A 22,620-nucleotide genomic window follows, 5' to 3' on the forward strand; every position below is an offset into this window, starting at 1 on the left:
TGAACTTTTCATTAATGAAAAGGGATTTGTTGACTAGCCCAAAATCTGCTTTGTGTCCATCTAATGACCCTTCCTTTGAGGATCTGGGACAATATGTTGACTAGGAAAACCCAATCTATTATAAATAGAAAATAGGCAATAAGCCACCACACTCAAGCTTATTTGTTGTTGATAACTTCTTGCTACTTTTATTGACAAGTCAGAAATATTTTTGCACAAAAGTCAAGCTGATAGGAATTTGGACAATAGCAGCAAATGAGAATTTGGTCCATCGTCTGAAAGCAAAATTGCTGTAGGTTTGGAAGGGAAAAGGAACTACCAATATTTTCGTATATAAATTCCACCAGAAATATGCTATTTCTTCACATATTCTTTTGCTTGTACTTGTTATGGATGACACTGGGAATTCTTGTTCTTTATCATCACCCTCTTGCAGAACTTACTAAAAACAAAGAAACCAGTGTAATTACCTTATTATCAAATTGGTTTTCAAATCTTTGCCTTTTAAAGGTTACAATAGGACACATTCATTTCTGCCAAAGAGGTTCTTCAGGCATAAATTGGCAATCAAACCAGTAGGGCAAAGCTGAGATATTTAAAATACCAATGTACATTGAATTTCAGATAAGACTGAGCTGTAGAGGGTACCACAAACCAAACTTCTAAATACACTATTAACTAAGGATGAATTGTTAGAATAATAAAAGTTTCAAGAAAGGGTCAAAGCTCATTCAAATCTGTAGTAGAGTATGATGGGGAGCTACATTTATTTACCTATTGCAATTATTATGACTCATATTCTTGAGCAAAATATTGGAGTATAGAGGAAAATTCCAGTACCCATTTAAATAATGACTGCCCTTTATACTTTTTTGTCTTTGGAATTAAGTTCTAACATTGTTAGCCTGGTCCACTCCTTAATATATCCAATAGCTCAGTCAAGTTAGACTACTTGCCATTCCAGAAAACCAACATGAGTTTTCTAGCATCTATACTTGACTTATTGGATCTGAATAAATGTCACATCTCTTTTGTACCTTTTTGATTTCTACCCATTCATTATGACTCAGCTCAATTATGACCTTCATATGATTGGTATGTGAAGCAATAGGGTAGATGACAAGATACTCCTTCTGGATAGGTCCTTGTCCTGGAAGATGGGATATGAATTCTGGTCTGAGCCTAGCCCAGGCTAGATATGATGAAGTAAGTGGTGAATTTTCTGTTACTTAATAATCAATCTATACAATTCTGTCCCAGGGCTAGATCCCTAAAATGAGTAGATTAACTCCTATGGAGTCATAGGGCATGATCCTGAAGGGGTAAAAGGAAACAAAGAAGATGGCAAGATGCCTTTGTTATGTATAAAAAGGAAAGGAAATTATTTAACTTTTAAGTCCCACTAAACTTTAGCACAACTTAAATATTATACCAATTCTGAGGACTGGGGAAGTATACACTATATAATCCCAGAGGACTTTAATGAAATGATAGGAAAGCTGTTCTGAGTGTAGATAATGGTGGGGAAATGTATGTTATTTGAAAAAGATACAGATTAGGAGGAGTTCCAAAGAGCTCTGGAATCCATTATCTGGCAGAAGGATCACATGGAATACAAGGAATTATATAAAACCTAGGAACCAAAAAAACATAATCTAGTTGGGAGGAAACAGCAATAAGAATTATGCTTGTTATATAATATTTTAAGGTTTACAAAGTACTTTTATTTTCATTAGTTATTTTAAAATTATATTTAAATTAAGTATATTTTATTATCATTCATTTTTATTATTTTATTTAATTTCCATACCAAGTTTGTAGGATAGGTACTGTGGCTATTGTTAATCCCATTTGATTTAGAGAGTCACTTGCCAAGCTATTAAGTATCAAAAGATAGTATTCAAAGCCCAATGTTTTCTGACTTCATATCCAGTGATTTTTCTGCAACCCTATGTGACCTACTCTGAGTGCAACTAAAGCTTGATTCTAAGATTAATAACTGAACACACTGTTAGAAAGTTCATTTTTAGCAAATATTAACTGATTGTTTCCTGACAGAGCAATTTCTTCTTGTCTCAAGTTCAATAGTCTTATATTTGGAAAATTGGAATTTATACTATTGATGTATGGTTAGAAGAGGAAAAAGAAGGTGTAAAGGGAAAGAACAGAGACCTATATTTTCTGTATATCCAAGACTCCAAGTGAATCTCCCCTAAGAATATAAGCAGATTGTAACATCCCCTAAAAACACTAAATACCTCTATGAGAGATATGTTTCCTACAGTCACCATATAAAGACCTCCTTGAAAGTATCAAGGAAATCCTATTATATCAGACAAGTGACAGGTAAGTGGAATTTTGGAGATTCTCATTTTTCAATGTTAAATAAAAATATAAATATCACAGGATGCTAACCTGTTATATTGTAAAATCAAAACAAATCAGCAAACAATTAATTTGATTAATTATGCATAATTGCATGTGGTATATCATATGCTATTTAAATATAATATTATTATTTATTAAACCTAATATCTTCAAAGTGCCATGTTAGACAAGGGAGATAGATCTAGATTGTGAGAGGACCTTAAATATCAGTCTTAGAGTTCATACTGTATACATTCTGTATACATACAGAAAAAAGTCATGGAAGATTTTTCTGAGGGTTTTTGTTTGTGTGTTTTATTTTATCTAGCAGGAGCATTTCATAGTTCAGCTTGTACCTCTTTAAAAGTTTCTTTGACAGTAATGTGTGAAAGGTGTACTAGAAAAGAGAAAGAGAAAAAGAGGAGGGAATAGTTAAGAATAAAATATAATGATCTGAGCAAGAATTGAAAAGCATCTCGGTAGCTAAGTGGTGGATAGAGCACCAGCTCCATATTCAGGAGGACCTGTATTCAGATCCACCTCAGACACTTGATACTTACTAACTGTGTGACCTTGGGCAAGTCACTTGATCCCATTACCTTGAAAAACAAATAAACGAATAAAAAATTGATAAGAGTCTAATTTGGAAGGTGGAATTATGAATGGAGAAGAGCAGAGAAAAATGAAAGTTTTGTGAAGGTAGAAGCCACAGGACTCAGCAAAGGTTTAGAAGGGCATGGGGATGGCAGTAGAGGTTTTGGGGGGTTTTTAGGTTTTTGCAAGGCAAATGGGTTAAGTGGCTTGCCCAAGGCCACACAGCTAGGTAATTATTAAGTGTCTGAGACCGGATTTGAACCCAGGTACTCCTGACTCCAGGGCCGATGCTTTATCCACTACGCCACCTAGCCGCCCCTATGGTAGAGTTTTTAATAATAGAGAAGGAAAAGGCAAAGTTAACTTAGCTGATTGAAGCCTAACTATTTTACAAGATGTTGAACAGAAGTGAAACTAGAAGAAGGGTAGATTGGGGGCAGATGGTTTTGATGATTGCAGTTTTGGACAGATAAGAGTTTGTAGTCCTGGTTGGACATCTATATAGAAATGCATGAGATAACTGGAGATGTAGGATTAGAGATTTGGGCAAGACATGAAGGTGAATATATAGACTGAGATTAACTTAAACTATGGAAGCTAATGAGTCTACTAGAAATGGAACTGCAAAGCAAGGAGAGAGCAAAGACTTGGGGAGGAAACCCACATTTAAAGGGCAGCAGGAGGACAATACTAATGATGATGTTTGTCCTTTGATTTCAATGCCATGACAAGCACGTGAATTGGATTTGAGTGGGGGGGGGGCGGCTCTGTGCTAAGTCACCAGCCTCACTTTCTCCTCCAGAGCCATCTAGGTCCAATGACCAGATCTGAATCAGGATGACTGAAGATGGCCCTGGATGTGAGCCAGTGTCACAGAAGCAAAGAGAGGAAACGATGTTTAGGAGAATGCTTAAAAGTTTCAGAAAAGTCAAGGAAGACTAGGACTGAGGAAAGGATTTTTTGCTCTCGGAGAGAGCAGTTGAATGGTGCTATTGGAATCTTCAGGGAATATGAAGTGAATGAGTGGCAAGTGTTGGATCAGTGAAAAAATATTACTTTTTCAAAAATTTAACATTTAAGGGGATGGCAGAATCAAAATGACTTTTGTTTTTAGGATAGGTAAATTCTGAGCCTGTTTAGGGGCTACTGGAAGAAGTTAGAAGAAAAAGAGGAAAGAGGAAAGATGAATTAGAGAGGGAGACTATCAGAGCTAGGTCCAGAGGCAGATGCAGGGGAAAGAGGAGAAGAGATGAGAAAAAGACAGAAAATAATGTATGCATCAGGTTCTTGAATGAGATAGAATCAAAGAGACAAAGGAAAAAAAGTCATCTGTATGCCAGAGATTGGAGTAAAGGAAGCAAGGATTCAGTAAAGCATAGATAGGTTTCAAGAAGTGGACAGTTAGGAGATGAGGGAGTTCACAGCGAATAAACCCAATCTTCTCAGTCAAATGAGACAAAGATTTAATGGAGATAAAGCCAAAGTTGTGGTGAACTTTGAGGAAAGAAGAGAGTCACTGGTAGGAATGTGAAACGGAGTCCTTCAGAATAAAAGGTTTCCTGCCCAGGGCTTACGTGGGGTTATTAGAAGGAGAGAAAGAAAGAAAGAAGCATCAGTACCTACAATGTTACACGTATTATATTGTGTTAGGAATACAAATACAAGAAAAAAAAGAAAGGTGAGTCCTGCTCTAGAGAAACTTATATTCTAATGGGGGAAGGTAATAAATTAAAGGAAAATTAAAATGATGTTGAAAAGCAGGGACATTGGGAGGACAGAAGAAAAAAAAACATCATCAGTATTATTGTCCTCCTGTTGCCCTTTAAATGTGAGTTTCTTCCCCTCCTCAATGGCTAGAAGTCCAGGAGAAACAGCACTACCTGGTCTGACCCTCCACAGCATGGAGGCCCCAGGAAGAACTCCTTAATGACAGAGGGGATCAGACTTGGTGGAGGACTGAAGGTTAGAAGGAGAGTTGGATCTTTTAGGGCAATGAGATCTTACAAATTTGAGGGAAGATCCAGGATGAGACAGCCATAGAGGCATGTGAAGTCTGGAAATCAGGAACAGTGGACCAGAGCTAGAGCTTCTTCAACAATAATTATTTTCCTTTCCTGTCATACTTACCAATTTGATGGGTACAAGAGAGAACCTTATAGTTGCTTGAATTTGCATTTTTCTAACTTTTTATAAACTTTTTTTATAAGGCAAGTGCCAGAGAAAATTACTATAAAGTTTTTCATCCATTACCTTTTTCCTCTTCTAGTTTTAACTATGTTGATTTTGTTTTTTTCAAAATAATCCTTTAAATTTTATGTAATTAAAATTAATCATTTTATTTTTTGTGATCCTCTCTATTCCTTGAAGTAATGAATGGGTAAATGAAAGAAAAAGCATTTGTTCACATAGTTCCAAGCTTGATAATAAGCTTTAGGAATAAAAAAAGCCAAAAGCATATATAACTCAAAGAACTTATTACATTCTGTTAGGGAAACAGCACACAGAAGAGAATAGTAGCTAACCAAGGGCCCTTGGTCTGGAAAGTTATAGTAATTGTGAGCAGAGTCAGATTGGAATAGATTAATTCACCCTATCTAGGACCAAAGAGTTGATTTGATCATAGTTCATAGTTATAGAACTAAAGACTGAGATTGATGAGAATGAAGGGGGGGGAGAAAGGGTATTTAATTATTAAGGAATCAAAAGTACAAGTCTGTGGAGAAGGTGGCTAAAAGGAGAGAGTAGAATAAAATATGATGGCTGAGGCTATATTGAAATATAACTTTTGGAGAGACAGTCATTAAATTGGAAAGCTGAGACTCAGAAGTTCTCTAGGCATGCCCATTGTTAAGAGCTGTGAGGGAAATGGGAGCCCTATGAAGGAGGTGGTCCTAAGTCAATCCAATATTCAAGGTTGTAAAAGGTATTTCCTTCTTTGTTTCTCTAATTTGTGATATAACATTTATATCTAGGTCTTATTATCTATTTGAAGCTTATCTTGACTTATGTGGAATGCTGGTCTAAATCTATTTTCTGCCAAGCTTTTTAGTTTCATAGAAATTTTTGTTAACTAGAGAGTCTTTAAATCAGAAGTTGAAGCCTTTGGATTTATGGAACACTGTGCTACCATATTCATTTGTTTCCATCATTGTGTAAACAGTCTTTTCCATTGTATCATCTTTATTTTTTTAATCAATAGCAAATAGATTTTATAACTACTTTGGATTATAGTTTGAGATTTGATGGTGTTAGGTTCCCTTCTCTCTCTCTCTTATTTTTCTGTGTGGTTTCCCTTGAGGTTGTTGCTTTTACATTTTTTTCTCTAGATGAATTTTATTATTTTTCCAGATTTATACATCTTAAGTAGACAAACTATTTTATGGAGCATTTTAACTTTTATTATATTTGCATGGCACCACTGTGAACAGTTAACATCTCTCCAATTACTTAGGTTAGTCTTTATTTCTATAAAGTGTTTTGTAATTGTATTTATATAATTCCTGACTGTTTTGTAGGTGAATTCCAAAATATTTTAAAATATTCTGTAGTTATTTTGAAATTTTTTCTATCTCTGATAATTATATTGTAATATATAGAACTACTGATGCTTTATGTGGGTTTGTTTTATATCTTTCAACTTTACTTAAGTTATTTTCAATAATTTTGGTTGGCTCCCTATTTCTAACTTATTTTTCTAATACCTTACTCTCAAATTTTCTTTGATTCATTGACATTGTCTCTTTGTTGTTCCTTATGAGTTTCTCCCATGCTTTGAACACTCTTCTTCCTCATCTCTGCTTCTGAGTTTTCCTGGCTTCCTTCAAATCTCATAAAAAATCCCACCTTCTATGAGAAACTTTTCCTTATCCCCCTTAATTTTAGTGCCTTTCTGTCTTATCTCCAATTTAGTCTGCTTATATCTCATTTGTATATAGTTTTTCTCATATTGTCTCCCCTATTAGACTGTGAACTCCAGATCAAGGACATTTTTGAGGCCTTTATTTATATACCTAACTTTTAGGACAGTGTCTTTTACAGTGTGTATACTTAATACTTATTGACCACCAGGAAAGAACACTAAATCTGAAGTGAAAAGAACTGGGTTCTAAATCTGACCCTATAAATTCTTGTGTGAAGCTTAACCTCTATGGAGCTGATTTCATCAATCTATGTGATGAGGGGATTGGACTTGATTGTAACTGAAGTCCAAGACCATTGGAATTGGAGTCAGGAAAACTTGAGTTCAGATCCTCTCTCAGATACTAGCTGTGTAACCTCTACCAAAATCTTCTATTGCCTGCCATGGCTCTCTGTACTGGGTTGGTTTGCTTACTGACACTAGATTAACCTCAAAGACAAGTCTACTGAGCTGCTTAAGCTCCAAATTTATGAAACTACACAATTACCAATCTCTCTGTCTCACTTTTCTTATTTGTAAATGTGAATAAAAATGACACCTATTTCACAGGGTCATGGTGAGAATCAAATAAAGTAATATATTCTTGATAATTTAGCAAAATTTAAAGGAATTTATAAATGTTAGTTATTAAATATGATTTTTTGAGATGAATTTGGGATGTTAATTTCATTTCCCTTTTTTTTAGTGGCAGAGGTTTGGCAAGAAGGTGCTTAAGAAATAATAATTACCAATCTTCCAAAAGCAAAAGCTTTCAAAATATCTAAAAATATAGTTTGTAGCAGCATTATTCAGTACTGCTTTTCTTTACTCCATTTACCCCTACATTGTGCCTTGGTTCTTGTCCTGACTGTAAATATGGGGCAATGAATGACACTATTATTAAGGTTCTCTTTATTATTTATGTTTTTCATTTGATGTTCCTAGACCTGAATATTTTGTTCACAAGGAATTTATCACTGTTGCTGACAGCTGTCCTCAGGAGTCAATTCAGCACTAAGTACAGGAAATCTAACACAATGATTTATTAAAGGAAACAAAAGGAAACAGGACAGGGACATTGCCAAAATTTAAAGTCATCATAGGTCCCAGAATTTCCAACTTAATCTAAAAGGCCGCCCATCAGATCTGAGAGATCATTCAATAGCTCTGTAATATTAAAGGCTTGATTCAGAGAAGTAAACAACTTCCAAATCAGGTTATATATGTATGTGTGTGGGTGGGTGCGGGTAATAGGACAGTAAATAGGAGAAACTAGGTTGAGTAAGTCTTGTTCCTTTTACCACATATCCAAGACAATATTTGAACATTGTTCTTACATTGTTCTGCTTTGGGAGCATAACCTCCTCCACATAAGTGTTCTGAATGTGGTTCAAAGGGGTCATTCTTCAGTCTGGTTCTCTGATCTTAAGGCATTTGACTCTAATGCTTGATGGTACAGTTGCTTGGAACATGATTTGAATCTTCCCAAATAGTTCTTGAGCCATATGGTTCAAGGCCCCAGTCTAGAGTCCAGTCCCCATTAATGGTTGAAAGAGAGCACTATGTTAAAAGCAATATCAGGTAACTTCTATGAAAAACAAAATTTTTATTTATCATCTTTTTATGCCCATTTTTAGCATTATACGTTTCTAAAAGCATAAACATTCAAGAAACATTTTTTGGGTGCTTAGTGTCATTTATGTCAGTGAGCATTTATGAAACATTTTTTTGTGTTCTAAATGCTGGGGCTGCAAAGCAAAGCAAAAATAGTCCTCAAGGACTTCATAATCTGACTGAGAATAACATGCAGGCAACTATGTACAAATAAGAAATTGGATAATTTGGAACCTGTGTCAGAGGGAAGACACTAGCATTAAGAAAGATCAAGAAAGGTTTTGTGCACAGGGTGGCATTTTAGTTGAGACTTGAAGGGAGTCAAAGATGAGTAGTGAATGCAAGTGACAAGGCTAGGGACTATAGGGGTTCAGAGATGAAATAATTCCTCTCACCTCTGGACAGTAGCAAACTAGCAGAGGATATATCTACCTTTCTGACTGTATTGGGTAGGGGGCATTCATTTGATTGTGAATCTGGATATTGAAAGATAATAAACAGAAATGAGAGGGGGTAACACTGATGAAAGGAAAGGCAAAAGCATGAGTGTTATAAAGTAGGGAACATGTTGGCAGGATGCAAGATTGTTTAGGGAAAGTTCTGGAGAATGGTAAAGGATGAGACTGGGAAGATAGGTTGGATCCAGATTGATGCAGAACTAAGGATCACAGCCTTTTTAAAAAAAATTAATTTATTTAGCAAGACAATGGACCTCAGAAATCTCATAATCTAGGGGTTCATTTATTTTTAATTTATACAGTAAAACAAGCATTTCCTTAACATAATAAAAAAGATAACTGTGTGTGAAACTGAAAGTCTGCTATGTATAACTTGCTATTCCTTTCAAATATTCAACAAAATTATCTTATAAACTTTTTTCCCCTCTCCTCCTGCCTTAGAGATGCCTACCATTAGACACAGACACAAATGTATTTATGTATATGCATGCATGTATGTATATATATATATATATATACACACACACATACACATATATGTAAAATTTCTTTCTCTGGGTGCAGATAGTATCTTCACATACCTTTTATAGTCAATTTGATTATTTACTGTAGAAAAAAATGACTTATTAGCTCAAAGTTCATGATTTTTTATTTTTTTTAATGTTATGGATTTCTTTGGCAGTCTGGGGAAGTCTATGACCCATTTCTCAGAAAAATGTTTTTAAATACATAAAATAAAATGCATAGGATGACAAAGGAAACCATTTATATGTATTGAAATCCAGTTGTCAAAGTGTTTTTAAAAACCACTTAGTTAAATGGTCTCTAGATTAAAACCCCCTGTTCTAGTCAAACCTGTACTTGAAGAATAATGCCACCTACAAAGTAGTACAATAGTTATCTAGGCTTTGAAGACCTCCATGGAGAGGCCACCCACCATCTCCAGTCTCTTTTGTATCACTCTACATGTTAGGAAATTTTCCTTCCTTGTTCTTTCCTCTGGGGAACAAGTTGAATAAATCTGCTGCTGTGCTGTAGAGCATACAAAGGGAGGAGATCAGGGTGGTGAAAGGCTCCAGGATCATGGTATACAAGCAATAGTTGAAGCAAAATGATGCTTGTGAACTGCAAAAAAGAAGCCTTAAGGGGACACATTATTCCCATTGTAAAGTTATCTGGAGGAGGATTTAATTTGCTCTGTTAGGCTTCGAAGGGCAGAACCAGGAACTGGGGGCGGGGTATAAGTTGCCAACTGCTGGCTTGACTGCTTCTTTAAGCCCTTAAGTCATCCAAAAGTAACATGTGATGCTTTGGCAGGGGGTGGTTTTCCCCTCCTTTCAAGGTCCTGCAAAGGCTGAATGGCCACCTCCTAGGTATTGTGGAGGAAAGAGATTCCCTTTCTTCTACAGGGTGGACTGACTACTCTCAATGTTTCCCTTCAACCCTGATATTTGGTGATTTTGTGACATCTCATTTCTTTCATAAAATATTTCAGTTACTTGAAGATAGCTAAGAAGTCCCTGTCTAAATGTTCTCTTCTCTAGGCTAAGCATCCCTAATTCCTTCAGCTAATCTATGGCATCACCTCAAAAGATCTTACTTGAGTCCAAGTCATATCTCCTTGGATACTTAACAGTGTCTTTTAAAATACAGCACTAATAAAAAAACAGCTCTCCAGTTGGGAGAAAACAGGGAAAAGAGAAAGGACTAAACATTTATAGGGTACCTACTATGGGCCAGACACTGTGCTAAGCACTTTACAAATATTATCTCATTTGATCCTTACAATAACCATTATGAATTTTACATCTTACAGTTGAGAAAACTCAGGTAAACAGATGTTAAGTGGTTTCCCCAGCCTCACATAGTAAGTGTAAGATTCTGGATTTGAACTCAGGTCTCCCTGTCTCTAAGCCTAGAGCCCTATCAACTGTACCATCTATTACAGAGGAAGAGATAACACAGTGATACTTTCATCTCTCAAGTCTTGAACACTGGGATTCTTATAAGTTTAAGGTTAGTTTTGGGGTTGTCATATTACTGTTGACCCCCATATTAAGCTTTCAATCAATCTACCCTCTCATTTCCTTAACTTTTTCAAATGAATTAAAATTTAATTATGTCTCTGCCCTCTTGGATTTGTGAAGCTGGTTTTTCAACTCCCAGTTTAAGACTTTCATCCATAATCAATTTTACCTTACTAGGTTCACCAATTTAAAATTGTTTTTGGATCTTAACTCTATCATAAATCATATTCACTCATTCCTCAGTGATCTATAACATCTAAAATATACTTGTCATTTTCCATGTTACATCTAAAATATATTTGTCATTTTCCATGTTACAGAAAAAAAATTATATAACACAGATCTTTGGGACATCCCAAAAGAATCCTCCTTCCTAGCATTTATCAGAACTATCAAAGACCATTCTTTGGCATCATTTGGCCAGACTCAAACTTCAGTCAGGCTAGTCACTTAGCTCTGAATGGCACTATTGTCCAGACCACATTTCTAAATCCTGTTATAGAAGAAAAGCACAAGAGATTTTGTCAAATGCTTTGCAAACCTCTACATAACCTATAAGAGTATTGCACCTTGGTCCTACAGTCTAATAACCCATGAGAGGGAAAGAAAATTAGATTAATCAAGCATTACTTTCTTTTAAACTCTATAGTGCATACGACTTTTATTTCACTGTTTTTAAGAAATATATTTTATTATTGATGTCTTTTATCTTTTTATCACTGTCATTTCAATCCTACTCAATATAGCAGCATTTCCAAATATTTTATAATGGCCTTTTTTTAAACAAAATAATTGTTGGATTTTCCCATAATATAATCTAAACAAATGCTTTTAAAACTCATTTAAATTAAGAATTTATTATAATTTAATAGAGTCATCATGGTTTAGTGGATAAAGAATTGGCCTCAGACCCAAGTACACCTTCATTCAAGTCATGCCTTTGAGGCACACTTGCTGTGTCATCCTGGTACTCAATTTCTCAGTCTCCAAAACAATTTTTTAAGACTAATTTGCTGGGAGGGTGACAAATAACATTGACAGAAAGTGTTCATTCATTTGGAAGTCCCATATATGAATGAATTGTAGGTCTAATCTCCTGTTCCTATCTTAAAATTTCTGTAACCTACAAATCTTAAATTTACAATGATTTATTGATAAGTTTTTCAAAAATTTCATATACATAAATTATATAACCACAATATATTATTGATATAGAGTACTGGATCTGGAGTCAGGAAGACCTGAGTTCAAATTTGGTCTGAGATACTTACAAGCTGTGTAAGATACTAAGATACTTACCTCATCTGTAAAATGAGCTGAAAAAGCAAACTACAAACAAAATTTCTCAATATGATTGTCTGTAAAAAGTGTAGTGTGTCCAGATTTCTTGAGGGGGCTAGATTTTATTAATTTAATTGAAATTTTATTTTTCCAATTACATGCAAAGGTAGTTTTCAACATTCATCCACTTGAAAATTTATGAGTCCCACATTTTTCTACCACCCTCCCTTCCTGGCCCCTCCCCATGACAACAAACAGCCTGGCAAAAGTTGAACATGTACAATTGTGGTGAAAGAAGAATTAGAACTAAGGGGAAATACTTCTGACTAAGATGGCTTAACTTTGTCAGGCTCTCCTGACTTTTCCTTAGAACTGACATGTATCCAGCCTCTTAACAGATTTTGGAGCGACAGAACCTACAAAAAAACAGAATGGAACATCTTCCAGCAAGGTCTGTCACTATATTGGTCACAGCAGTATGTGGGAGTGAAGGCTTTTGTGGTATGGGCGGTAGGTGGGACTGGGAGAGCTCTAACTCTGAGAAAGCTCCAGTATAGGTGCACACAACTCCCATTCAGCCAGCATGGCTAATCTGAACAGCCAGATTGGGATGGCAAGCCCCTGGCATTCTAGCCTGGAGTTCATGGTGTTCCAAGCAGGGAGGGCCTGGCATTCCTACTACTGCAAATAATCCAGACACAGCCCCAAGTATTCCCACCTTCCCCAATGACCTAGGGAGTGGGATAACTTCCCAGGTTCTGATGATCCAGAGAGAGAATCCCTGGCTTTTGCAGCTTGACAGCTTAGCCTAGTGACTGGGCTGCCAATGGAGACAGCCCAGAGATAGCCCCAGGTACTTCCACAGTTCCCAACAACCTAGGGACTGGGTGGCTGACTTCCCCAAGGCTGAGCAGAGAGAGAGAGAGCCTCAGGCATTCCTTACCAGTTGGTCCAGTGAGCAACCCCTTAGAATTCCTAACCTCCAGCCCCAGCCCAGTAAGTTAGCCGCTAGGGTTCTCAATATCAAAGGTCTATGAGCCAACCACTCCCCTAACATAAGAATCTTGAGTTAGGTAACAAATCCCAAAATGATTAAAGCAGGTTCTTTTAAAAGTTATCTTGGAGAATAAAGATGGGCAAAAACACTAGCTCTGAAAAGGAGGGCAGAAGAGATGCTCCATGTGAATTGTCTTCAGCCCAGAAAGGCTCCTTAGAAGAGCTCAGAAGGGATTTTAAAAATCAAATGAGAAGAGAAATGCAAGAGAAAATTAACATCTTGTAACAAAAAGTGATGGAAAGAATAAATCCTTTAAAATACAATTGGACAAATAAAAAAAATCCTTCAAAAATAAAATTGGGCAAATGGAAAAAGACATAACTCTTTTAAAGATAGAATTGACCAAAAGGAAAAGGGGATGCAAAGACTAACAGAAGAAAATAACTCCTTGAAAATTAGATTGGGACTAATGGAAGTTAACAATTCCATGAGATTACCAAGGATTTGTTAAACAAAATAAAATGAAAAAGAAGAAAATACAAAATACCTTATTGATAAAATAACTGACCTGGAAAATAGATTCAGAGAAGATAACTTAAGAGCCTGGATAGGAAATTGTCAAGGATATCCTGGAACCAGAGGGTAAAATAGTCATTGAAAGAATCTACCAATCAGCTCCTGGATGGGATCCCAAAATAAAAATGTCAAGAAATATTGTAGCCAAACTTCAGAATTATCAGATGAAGGAGAAAATCTTGATAGTGTCCAGTAAGGAGCAATTCAAATATGAAAGAACCATAGTCAGGTTTACACTGGACCTGGATGTATAAACAGAGAATTGAAAGGCCTGGAATATAATATTCTGGAGGGCAAGGGAACTTGGATTACACATATAATCAATTACCCAGCAAAATTGAGAATATTCTTTCAGGGGAAAGATGGACATTTAATGAAATAGGTGACTTTCAGACTTTGCTGATGAAAAGAACAGCTGAACAGAAAAAAATTATCTTCAAATAGGAAATTCAAGAGAGATACAAGAAAAGGGAAACAGGGGAAAAGAAAAAAATGCTTATTCCACAAGATTAATCTTCTTATATACCTTAAGGAAGATTATCATAATTCTTGAGAATTGTAACCCTATTAAAGAGAGTATATTTAAGCTGAAGGATTGATCCTAAGTTGTTTTTAATGGAATGATTTTTTAAAATTTAAGATATTTAAAAAAGGAAGGGTTGTAATGAGATGGAAGGGGGAAGCAGAATGGGGTAAATTACATCACAGGAAGAGGCACAAAAAGGAAAGAAGGAAAGGAGAAGGAAAGAAGGGAGAGGGTGAGAACTGATTGAATCTTACTCTCATAGGATTTGGTTGAAAGAGGGAATAACACATTACACTCACTTGGTTTTAGAAATGCATCTTCTTCAAATATTAGGAGAAAAAAGGGGCAGGAGAGGGAAGGAGGGACTAATTATTATTATTAGAGGGATTGGAGGGACAGAAGAAGGGGGGAAAAGAGAAAGAGGGAAGGTTGATAAAATGGGGGGGTTGGATTGAGGGAGGCAACATTCAGAAGAAAAATACTAGTGAGGAAGGATAGGGTAAAAGAAGGGGAAAATTACAGAGGGCAGATAGCATGGAGCATAATAAAGAATTGATCATTATAACTGTGAATGAGAATGGAATAAACTCTTTCATAAAACAGAAGCAGATAGCAGAGTGGATTAAAAACCAGAAACCTACAATATGCTGCTTACAAGAAAAACACCTGAAGCAGAGTGATACACATAGAATAAAGGTAAAAGGCTGGAGCAGAATATATATTATGCTTCAGCTGAAATGAAAAAAGCAGGGGTAGAATCCTTATCTCAGAAAAATCAGCTGCAAAAATAGCATTAAAAGGGATAAGGAAGGAAGCTATGTCCTCCTTAAAGGCACCATAGATAATAGTAATTTCATATATAATGAAGATAATGAAGCAATAAAAATGTATACACCAACCAGTATAGTATCCAAATTCTTAAAGGAGAAACTAAATGAGTTACAACCTCCCTTTCTCTGAATTAGGTAAATCTAATCATAAAATAAAAAGGGAGTTAAGGAGGTGAATAGAATGTTAGAAAAGTTAGATATCATAGACCTTTGGATAAAGTTGAATGAGGATAGAAGAAAATAAACTTTTTTTCCCTTGCTGTACATGGCTGTGTATTTGGGTAACCTCATAATCAAATGCAGAAAGGCAGAAATATTAAATATATCCTATTTTTAGTTCAAAATGCAATAAAAATCATGTGCATTAAAGGTCCATGGAGAGACAGACCGAAAATTAATTGGAAACTAAATGACCTAATTTTAAAGATTGAGTGGAAACAATAAATTATAGAAAAAATAATTTCATGGAAGACAATGACAGTGTGGCAAAAACATACCAAAATTAGGGGGATAAATCAAAGCAGTTATTAGGGGAAATATTATTTTTCCAAATGCTTGCATGAATAAAATAGAACTAAGGGGAAAGAAAAAACCATGAGAAAGAAAAAAACAAAAGAGGTTTTTAAAGAAGTGAACATAGTATGTTTTGCTCTGCATTCAGACTCCAAATTTTTTTCTCTGATGTGGATGTCATTGTTATAGCAGGTCTTTTAGGATTGTCCTTGATCTCTGAATAGCTGAGAGGACTTGATTCCATCATTTTTGATCATCTCACAGTGTTGTTGTGTGCATAATGTTTTCTTAGTTCTGCTCACTTCACTCAGCATAAATTCATGCCAAGTATTTCCATGCTTCTCGAGTCCAACCACTCAGGATTTCTTACAGAACAAAAATACTCCATAGCATTTATATACCAAAACTTGTTCAGCCATTCCCCAATTGATGAGCATCGAAGGGGTCACTTTTTAATCAATGCTTTGAAGTATGTCTATATATATATATATATATATATATATATATATATATATATATATTTATTTATTTAATATATATTTAACAATAAATTCTCTGAGGGAAAAACATGTTTCATCTGTATTAGTAATACTTTCTCTCTCCATCACTTTTCTAAGTCTAGTCTATCAACCAAACAATAATTCCTGTCCTAATTTGTAGGGTGTGCCAAATTCAGAGGGGTGACTGCTCACACTGAAAATTTAACAATCACCACTTTTGAGCAGGTTTGACTTGACTCCATCACGTCACTGGTGCTCCTTATAGATTTAAGTTTTAAACTGACATTAAGTGGGAGCAGGGCAGAATTAAATCTTTTTCTTTCACATTATAATATTTTTTGACAAAAAATAAATGATTCTAAATAATTTTTGATGTGCTATTATTATAAATTAGTTTTCAAAAGAACAGTTCTTCCTTAATATCAGTTTCAACTACATATTACATATGCAATGCAATGCAAAATAGGATGATTTTAATTTTCCAACTAATTGACCTTTAAGATCTTCAGATATATGAACCATTCTCTTTCCCATTATATTATCCACAGATGTAATCATTTGGTATGATTTGTCAAGCATCATTTTAACCATAAACATCAATACTAGCAGCTCTTGAATGAAACTTCTTACACTTATCACTTCTATAAACAATTTTTTTTAATGTATACCTTGCTGTTGGTGTAATAGATATAATTTAAAAAATATTTTCCTAGTTAAAAAGCATCTAGTTTCTCTGAAAAAAAGTTATCTTGTATTTCTAACACATTAAGTCTATTCATTTTTTATTGTCATTTCAATTTGTTAAATTTCATGATATCTATAGCTAACACATTTACACAGAGCCTATTAGGTGTTGTAGTGGATCAATAACCAGTCTGGCATTAGAAGTCCTGAATTCAAATTTGGCCTAGACTACTAATAGCTATGTGACCTTAGACAAGTCACTTAACTGCCTCAGTTTCCTTATTTGTAAATAGGAATAATAATAGTGCCTACTTGTTCAGGATTATTATGAGGAGCAAATGAGATATCTGTAAAGTGTTCAACATAGTCCTTGCATCCTAGGAGGCACTATATAAATATTATTATTATTACAAAGTACATAGGTTTTTCTTTCTGTCAATAATAGTATTTATGAATCATAATGATAAATATAATAGCTGATATTACCCAAGTTTAGACTTTCAATTTTTGTCTTTCTGCTCCTTATGTTTCTTATTTTTGGTCTTATTCCAATGGATCGTATATATTTTCTTATTAAACTGATTATTTATCCATCATGATAGAGGAGCTGGCACAGGGCAAGAGATTTCATAGAATAATTTTTGGAAGGCACCTTAGAGAAAGAACATCAAGCCCCACCCTCTCCTTCTACAAATAGAGAAAATGAGAATTAAAAACATTAAATAACTTATCCAAGGTTACATAACTAGTACTCCAAGCACAATACCTTCATGGGTGGTAGAGAGTTTCCCATTTGTCAGAGGTAGGACTTGAAGCCAGTTCTTCCTAGCTCTGAGGCTAGCTTCATCTATTGTGAAGGAATATTGTGCCATTTAGAGAAAAAAACATTAAAAATTTGAAATTTAAACTAAAACAAGGAATATTTCAGCTGATTTTCACTATTCTTGCTATTTCAATTTTTAAAGTTTTATTATCATTATTTTTTGATGGGGGACTTCTCTTGTTGCCAAAATAAATGATATTGAGGAAACAGAACACGGATTTTAGTACTTTTAAGTTCCATGCAAAGATTGTTTAATTTTGATTTTACTTATCTTATTTAAATGCAGATAGTAATAAAACTACAAAACTCATTTGTATCATGAACCTATAGAGAATGTCAGTGATTGCCCCATATATTCATCCATCTTACAATTGCCCATGATTTATTAAATCATTGCATTGTATTCACTATTTCCTGGAGCCTCTAAAAGCCATTTTAGTAAAGTATTTAAGTGCTTACAATAATAGCTATGACACTGTGTTAAGCCTTGGTAATATAAATTTAAGCAGTGAACCTAGAGTCTAATGGGGAGAGACAAAATAATCTGAAAATGGAATTGGAGGAGGGAAGAGGAGATTTTAGGGAAACTGATAAGGGAATTTGGAGGTAGGAGATAAAGAGGAAAAGCTGAGTGAAACCTACTGAGAACTGAAGAGATGGTTGATCTGGATGCCTTACTTAAATGAAGATTCTGGAAGAAGACATCTCATTAGAGGGAAGGGTCACAGGCTGAGTGTCCTGAGGTAGAACTCTTAAGGACTGAGGTCTTATAGGATAAAGAGGTTTCTGGAGCATTGTGGAAGAATTCAGAGAATAGCCAGTGAGAAAAAAAAAGTTAGTCTTGCTCTTGTTTAATTTCAATGTCATTTATTACTGGGGGTAAAAGGTGAATATATTTATGCATGTGTTATACTCAAAAATTTTGACTGGTGTACCATGTAACTTCTTACCCAAGATAGGTGGACATTATGGGAGTGTGTTCCACAGTTTTGTAAACTGTATGTCATTGAGTGCCTCTGCTAATGTATATAATATTCGGTCCTTGTAGTGCTCTGTCTCTTTGCCAAGGTTAAAAGTATTTTATTATTTGCTATCTAGAACAATTGTTTTTTGATTATTCAAAATCTGACTTCTAGAAATCTTTCCATTTACATTGTTGTAGTTACATTGGCTTTCTCATTTCATTTTTCAGTAATTCATATAACTCTTCTAGAGTTTCTCTGAATTTCTCATATTCATCATTCCTTACTATACAATATCATTCCATTTCATTTAAATCATCATTTTTATTTGATGAGTACCCAACTTGTTGTGACTTTTTCCTAACACAGAGTACTGCTACAGTGATTTACACTAGAATTTTGTTTCCTTCTTTGATTTCTTTGGAGAATAAGTCCAGTAGTGTGATCATCTTAGTCACTTTCTTCACATAATTCCATGTTGTTATCAAGAATGGCCAGCTCCATCCATGATTTCACAGCTCCATCAAGTGTCTCTTCTCCTCATAGCCTCTTCAGCATTGACCTTTTGTGGTCATCCTTTTTTAGTTTGCACAGAGTGAGATGAAACTTCAGAGTTTTTTTTGTTTTTTTTTTTTTGGTTTGGTGTTTTAGTTTTTTTTTGCAAGACAAATGGAGTTATGTGGCTTGCCCAAGGCCACACAGCTAGGTAATTATTAAGTGTCTGAGACTGTATTTGAACCCAGGTACTCCTGACTCCAGGGTAGGTGCTTTATCCACTGCACCACCTAGCCGTCCCCAGAGTTTTTTTTAATTTGCATGGTGTCATTCATTTGGGGTCATTCATATTCATTATCCCCTGATTACTTATCTTTTGGGAAATTTTCCTTGATGTTTTATATTTGTGCCAATTCTCTACATACTACACATATAAGATTATGATCAGTGATATTTGATTCAAATATTTTCCGATCTACAGTTTATCTTTATATCTTAGTTGATAAAATTTATGTAAGCTTTTAAATTTTATGTTATTAAATATGTTTATTTTAATAAGAATTCTCCTTCTAGTTTTAAGTTTCCCAAATTTGTTTTGTATCTTTTTTTATAGTATGACCTTTTTTTTATATTTAGGTCATATACCCATTTTGGCCTTATTGTAGTAAATGGTGGAAGATGTTGGTCTGAGACTAATTTCTTCCAGTAAGTTACACTCTTGAATTTGCTTGTAAGGAGGGATTGAATTGTGATGATTATGGGGTTGGTGGAGAGAAGCAAATGCATTTAAGCAACAGTATGAAGTTAAGATCCATGAAAATCTCACGCTAGCTTGAGAGAAGATTTGAATATTTATTTATCTGTTACATGTTGTCTTTCCATCCTTTCCACTCTAGGATCAGAATGTTAGAGTCTCAAGGGCAGGGACAATCTGTGTGTGTTGTCTGTTTCTGTCTTTAGATGGAAACTGCATGTTGAGCATCTTCTATCTAACATGTTCATTGAGCATTTATTGATTTGATTAATTCCTTAGAAGGAACTAGATTAAAGATAAGAGATCAAAGATAGACTAGTTTGGCCCTGGTAAAAGCTCTTATGATTTGGGGTCCTCTTATTTCTCTAAGAGAGTTTAGAGATGACAGGGTCATCCTTGGTTCTGATCCCTTGATTATTACTTCCACTCCGGGGTAATGAAGTAAACTTAACTGGGCTAGAGAGAGCTGATTGTTAAATTTTCTATGAGAGTATTTACATCTCAGAAATGCACAGATGCTACAAATCAGAGTTTATTTTGTTCCATGTCTAGATTTAAGAAAAGGGAAAATGTTAATAATGCAGGTTAAATTTAAGTGTTCTATGATTACATCCTCACCCCAACCCTCTCAGCACACCAGTAACCTTATCCCCATATTTCATCAGATCTTGTTGACTCTACCTTTACGTCTCTACCATCCATGTGCCTTTTCTCCAATCATATGGCTATCATTCTAATTTAGTACCTTATTGCCTTGACTTTACTACCTTCCTTGAATGTTAAATAACTTCCCAATTGGTTTCCCATAACTCCCAGTCTCTCTATAGAGTCAATTAATCCTTCGCACAGCTCCCAAGATAATCTTTCTAAATGTACACATTAGATCAATCCTCTAAAATTCTTTAAGGATTTCCGACAAAAGTATATAATTCTTTAGCCATTTTTTCAACTTTTTTTTAAAAAAAAAAACCTCTCTTTCTCTCTGTCTGTCTCTGTCTCTCTGTCTCTCTGTCTCTGTCTCTGTCTCTCTCTCTCTCTCTCTCCCTCCCCCCCCTTTAATCATGAGCCATTCTAATCTAACTGGCCCACCAACTGTTTCTAGAACTGAACATTCCATCTCTTGCCTCTGGGCATTTTTATTCATGCCTGAAATCATTTCCTCCTCATTTCTGCCTCGCAGAAAATGTCCTTTCTTCCCAGGCTCAATTCAGGTGCCCCATACCCAGAAAGTCTTTCCTGACCCTGATAGTTATTAGTATCTTCTCCCTCATATTTATTTATCTATTTACACATTATATTTCCATCCTTGCTCTCAGAGTAGATTGTTAGAGAGTGGGGACATTTTGTGTGACTTGTCTGTTTCTATTTTTAGGTGGAAACTGTCTACTGAATATCTTGCATATAATATATGCTTATTAAGTTGATTTGAATGGGTTCTGAGTAGAAAATGTATTAAAGATGAAAGATTGAAGAGGCTCTGTAAATTAGGAAACCATTGTAATAGTCCAGGTGGAGATAATGATGTGAATTAGGGAGGTATCAGTGGGATTAGAAAAAGAGGGAGAGATTATTTGCTAAAGCCTTGATTGAATTTGGTGATTGATTAGGTATCTTTGGGGGAAGAAGAGAGACATTTTTAGAGAGAGTAAAGGGCAGACGACTTGGAGGTTTTGAGACATCTAAAAGAAATGAAATATAGGGGAAATGCCAGTGGAAAGAATCATTTGGGAGGGAGGGGTAAAATGATGAATTAGGTTTTAGACATTGTGAACTGAGGTTTTAGCAGGATATTCAGATGGAATTGGTCTTCCTACAACAGTTGGAGAAGGAAATTGTTTTACAGGAAGGAAAGTAAAGTAGCAAATGATTGCCTAATCAGTAGAAAGTAATTTTCCAGAAGGGGCAGTGTTCCTAGAGGACAGAAGGAAAGGTTAGGTTCAGGAAGCCCTTTGGGGCCCAAAATCTCCCTCTGACCCAAGAGTAAACCACTTAACCTGCTAGTGCAGACTGAAAATTACAGATTAGCTACTGATTCTCATTGATAGAGGCAGTTTCCAAATCCAAAGCAAACTATTTAAATGAAACTACAAGTCTAAGACTAACCTAGCCCACCTATAATCAAATAGATAATACCTTTGATGCGATCATGGTATTGTTCTATTTTCTGGGTTTTTTTTGGTATCTCCAGAATCTATTGCAAAATCTGACTCATAATAGGTCTTGAATAAATACCTTTTGAATCCAATACCTATAGTTATGTAAGTAGGTTTATAAATTAAAATTTCATTCCTTCCTTTGCTTTTAGATAACTTTCATTTTGCAATATCTCCCTCCTAACATTTTCCTATGTAACAAAGATTTTGCAAGAAGACAAATAAGAAAAAGTTCAGCAAAATCAACCAATATATCCATGTATTCTGAATGTATGTGATTGTGCATATTCATAGTACTCCCAGCTTTTCAGTGCTAGGAGGGAAATTCATTTTCTCAATTCTTTTCTAGGACCAAAATTGGTAATTATAACAGCTCAGAATTCTGTGTTATTTTATCTTTCTTTGATTTTTTTTTAATATCCCTATCAACTTTAATGCTGGAAGTGGGTCTGATAAAAGAGAAAAATGGTATTGCCCTGTGCAAGAACAAGACCCATATATGATGTTGGGCTATTTAGCAAACTAGGTTAATTTAGATACAAAGGAGTAGATATGTAGAGTAAAATCT

General features: G+C 35.0%; 1 protein-coding gene and 1 long non-coding RNA gene across 7 annotated transcripts in view; one reads left to right on the forward strand and one right to left on the reverse strand.

Moving 5' to 3' along the window:
* The window catches only part of LRRC69 (leucine rich repeat containing 69), a 172,147-nt gene that overhangs the window by 128,577 nt on the left and 20,950 nt on the right, over positions 1-22,620 (forward strand). The gene's annotated exons all lie outside the window — the stretch shown is intronic.
* LOC141497415 (uncharacterized) lies at positions 221-20,860 on the reverse strand. 3 transcript variants are annotated; one of them, XR_012471329.1, is made up of 5 exons: positions 20,581-20,860; positions 20,352-20,447; positions 18,331-18,474; positions 17,632-17,712; positions 12,326-12,655 (listed from the first exon to the last, which is right to left on the reverse strand). It is a non-coding gene; the product is annotated as an uncharacterized LOC141497415 (long non-coding RNA). The 3 variants fall into 3 exon arrangements; XR_012471328.1 differs by lacking the exon at positions 12,326-12,655 and adding an exon at positions 221-442 and having other exon boundaries at positions 20,352-20,860; XR_012471327.1 differs by having other exon boundaries at positions 20,352-20,860.

This window comes from Macrotis lagotis, chromosome X, assembly GCF_037893015.1.
Source record: "Macrotis lagotis isolate mMagLag1 chromosome X, bilby.v1.9.chrom.fasta, whole genome shotgun sequence".
In the NCBI taxonomy this organism is placed as follows: Eukaryota; Metazoa; Chordata; class Mammalia; order Peramelemorphia; family Peramelidae; genus Macrotis; species Macrotis lagotis.